Source organism: Pungitius pungitius, unplaced genomic scaffold, assembly GCF_949316345.1.
Source record: "Pungitius pungitius unplaced genomic scaffold, fPunPun2.1 scaffold_50, whole genome shotgun sequence".
Taxonomy (NCBI): domain Eukaryota; kingdom Metazoa; phylum Chordata; class Actinopteri; order Perciformes; family Gasterosteidae; genus Pungitius; species Pungitius pungitius.
In genome coordinates, this window is record NW_026909806.1 from 13,255 (window position 1) to 17,672 (window position 4,418).

The window sequence follows — 4,418 nt, forward strand, 5'->3', positions numbered from 1 at the left end:
CGAGCAGAAGCATCGACCCTTACACTTCGCAATCTGGCTACATGTAGGGAACGCTCGTCACTCACTCACGAGCAGAGAACCTAGACCCTCGTTTTATTCATGTGGCGCAATCGAATAATAGCGGCGGTGTGGGGGTGGGGAACAGTCTTCTGCTCTGTGTGCATGTATTTTGTGGATCGGTCTGTGGTATCTGTATGAATTAAAATAAAAAAGCGAGCACATTACAGAGTCCCGTCTCTCATTTCATAGTCTGGTCTCGAATTTAGGGCTCACGGACATCTGGGCTGCACTGCTATGCCACTCGTGGCAAAATCGTCATCCACTGATTATGGGCGGTAACCCAGTCCTACTAAATAAAAACCCTACAGAGTCGGGTCGTTGAAGGCAGTTCCAAAATTTGGAGAGCCGCAAACTGACTCTCGTCCGTAGCCCGTTTGAAAATGGGCACCAGGAATGGCGTGGTTGTGATGAGGAGGAGTTTAGCCGGGTGCTGGGCTGGCAGGGCACTGAAAAATTTGCAGTGTGCCAAGGGGAGAACTCTGTCTGGCGAGGAGGAAGTATTGGAATGGACAGAGGCCGGGAGTGACTGCGTGGTCTGCCTGAAGCCAACTTGCCCACCCGTCAGTTCGGGGCGGCCCGAACTCCGGAAAGCACCCGGGAGAAAGAGAGAGCACGACGACACGTCTAATGGGCCGGTATGTGCGGTAAATGTGTTGGATGCGCACATCTGCAAATTGTGCCTATCGCAGGCCTTGCGCAGGTTGATCATCATCTCCCAGTGGGACCTCAGAGGGAAGGAGCTGGACTTTGACGAATGTATCTGCCAGTGGGACGGAAAACGGTTACTGCCCTGTAGATCTTGTGCTCTTCTCGAAGGATGCAGACACGTGGTACAAGTAGGTAAAGTCGAAGGATGGCAGGTGAGGAGTTTACTCGCGTGGGAGGCGACGCCACTTTTGCTGGAACAAGGGGGAGATGGAGCCCCTTCGAAGGCGATTCCCGGCCAGAGCCCGCCAGCTGTCAAGGGAACCGTATCTCCTGACCCGGTCATGGGAGCTGCGGAGCAGGGAACCGGGCCCCTCCCGATGCGGCCCTCGCATCCGACACCTGCGGTCCCGCAAGGAGTGGGCGGGACCCCCGGCAGGACGGAAACGGTAGAGAGGAACCGACGGCCCCGAGAAGCGGTCGACGATCCTTCGCCGGTCGCATTTCAGAGTTCCGCCGTCTTTAAAGTGTATCGAGGTCCGGATGGACCTGAATCGACGTCACGGGAAAGTCGCGACCCGGTGGGACCGTGGCGGTTTACCACGATAAACAGCCTGATTGAAGAGGTCACCGCAGGTGCGGTCTTGCAGACTGATCCGTTCAAAGAAGACGGGGCCAACAGCACCAACTTGTACGACATTATCTCCATGCTGGATTTTCCCAGGCATACTGCATCAAAGAGCCGGGAGAAGAGCAAGGTGTTTTTTGTATTACCGAAATCGCGGGCCCCGCCGGTCGATCCGACCTCGGCTATAAAGGCTAAGGTGACGGTCAGGTCCTTCTTGATCCCATTCGTTGGACTGCATTGCATTTGCCTAGACCTCGCAAAGACCGAACTGAACCCCGATCAAAAGACTGCCGCTGTAGGCGCGACTTTTCACCGAGCGAGACTGATTAAAGTGAACAATTGCAGCATCCCAAAAAACTCAAAGAACGTAAATTGACATGGCGAACTCTGTCGTGTCACACGAAGGGGAAGACTACTATCCAACGTACTATCCACGCGGAGGGCTGTTTTTCGACTACGCAAAAAAGCCATTTCCCCTTGATCGTCCAAAGAGAGATTTTGAATACAGCGAGAATCGCCTCGGAAGCGAAACGTACTTTTGCAGCACCGGGAACTATAGCAGGGCCTTCAACCTGTTGACGCCCCGCAGAAAAGAAACGGCGGATGAATGGGCCGAGCCCGGCGGAAGACTTGTTTATCTGCCAGGTTATGACGGGCAGCGTTACTATCCGGTACACACGTTTTGCCTGCCGTGCCCTTCATCGTCCCCCTGGATCCTGAACACTGTACTCGCAGCCGTGCAGGGCACACAACTGAAGCTCAGATGGGGACCCAACTACGCTGACCAGTTGCAGGACGTGTATGTCGACATCTCTTTGGGCGACATGGTGATATGGACGTCCAGCCCGCACATGTGCACCTGCATGAGACAAAAAATGAAAGACCCGGAGGGATATTTGATCGAAAACCAACTTATGCGTCTTCGTACCGTGCGCTTCAGCTTGCCCAACCGCCTACCGCCGATTGTCACAAAGGACTCGCCGTCTGTCGAGGCAACTAGCCACCGCCAGATAAATACGGAGCCGTGGACCAAGGTGGTGGAGCTCCAAACCGACGACGGACAGCCGCTATACGCGGAAATGTCACAGGTGGAAAACCTGAAGGGACCTGAACGCGGTTGTCCATCAGAGGAACAACTTATGGTTAAATATAACCGGTGGGTTTGGCGAGGGCTAGACCCTGAACGCGCGGCGGATCCCACGTGCCTATACTATGGCCTTTTGAAATGTAGGGTGGTTCAGGGACCGCAGGACTCCCCGTGGGCCGACGAGAGAGAGTCGGCAGATGCCGCGGCTATGACAGTCGCGCGCAGCGGTTCTCCCGCCGGCACGTCTGTGTAGCCATTGATTCGCTTCAAACACAGGCGCAATAACAGAGACGTCACCTCGGCATCAGCATTCCTGTCCCTTCACATCCCCATATTTACAAACAGTGTGCACAATGCTCGAGGGAGACCGCTCAACGCAGCCATCACACACACACACACACAGGCATACAAAGATTTGCATCTCGTTGGTGCAAATGCTGCGCAGTCAACCCCCCCCGGAAGACGCCTGACCGACCGGCCCTCTGTCCTCGAGTAACGGCATTGTCCACTCCATCGAATCCCATCGTCTCGGATAACGCGATGGCCGAGTGGCACAACTGCCTCCTCTTGAAGGGCAGGACCCTCACGGGTCACGAAAAGACAAACCTGGATTGTGTCATGGTGACATATCGTGACCTCGAGGGAGTCGGTGTGCTGTTGGGACCCCAGGATAGTCCCTTGACCAGACCCATGTACATAGAGCTCACGCACCACCATCATCTCAACGCACTATTGGCTGTGATCGCATGCTACGTGGACCCCACGGTAGAGAGCCTGTTAGATTATCCCGTGAGACACGTGGAATGCGCATCAAGCACTGCGACTCGACCAAGCATCCAGCCCGGACATCTGATCTAGTTGCTCGAAAACGCGTCCTCTGTCATTGACCTGTTAGCTGTCGAGTATGGATTCTAAGCTTCTTTTCTCTGTTATGGTCTATTGTTTTATGTAACCCTGAATAAAATAAAACTTAAAATCAACTGAGTTGTCCCGATCCCCACCTTTCTGTCTCTGTCGTCCACTTCTCTACTTTCATTGCAGCGTTTTTGTGCGTGCGTGCATGTGTGTGCGTGTGTGTGTGTGTGTGTGCGCGTCCCTTTCGCCACACACGTTGCCCTGTCAAGCGAGGCATAATGCTCGCCACACTTCCGTGGGCTAGAGAGCAGCAATAGTAATCCGCATCATGGCGCAAAGGTTCGCGAGGGGACAGCTCTGCTGTAACTACACTGAGAGGGGAATGCGTGTTTTCCTTTTACATTTCGTGTCATTTAGCCGATGCTTTTATACGAGCGTACAATAAGTGCATTTCAGCCACATGTCGACTTGGCACTCTGTGAGATTGAGAGGCCGCGACTCTAAACACTGAGAGCCCTGGTCCGGATCCTGTTCTCTGTACAACGCACACACACACACACACACACACGGCAGAACATTGCAAACGAAAGGCACAGTGTGTGCACACAAAATAGCACAGGGACAACGTGTATATCAAGATGTTGTTTTTATTGCGTTTGATGCATATGACACATGCACTGTCCACACAGGTAGCCCAACAAAAATACGTAAAGCGGGGAAAGAGGAAAGTCTAAGGCGTACTTGAGCTCACTACACAACGTTGTCTGCGCTAATTTGTGATTTTGTTCTACTGTAGTCCTGGTAAGCGTCTTCGACGGTGGCCCTGGTGACGGGCTCTCTCATGTCGTCCAGGTCCCTTTGCACAGCCAGGGTTAGCACCCGCCTGTTGATGTAAGCGGACGCATTGAGCTGGAGTCCCACGTTGTCAGACAGAGTCTTTACCGCGCCAATCAGCCGCCGCACATCGAGTCTTCCACGGAGCGCCCCGAGAAGGTAGCGGAGGTCGGCCCTCTGCATCCGGGTCGACTGCAGTTCGTTCTTGAACTTGTTGGCCTCGTTCCGTTCTCCGACAGTTGTGTTCACATATTCCTCGAGTAGAGCTATGTTGGCGTCTAAGCTTGCTATGGATCTCGAAACGGTGTT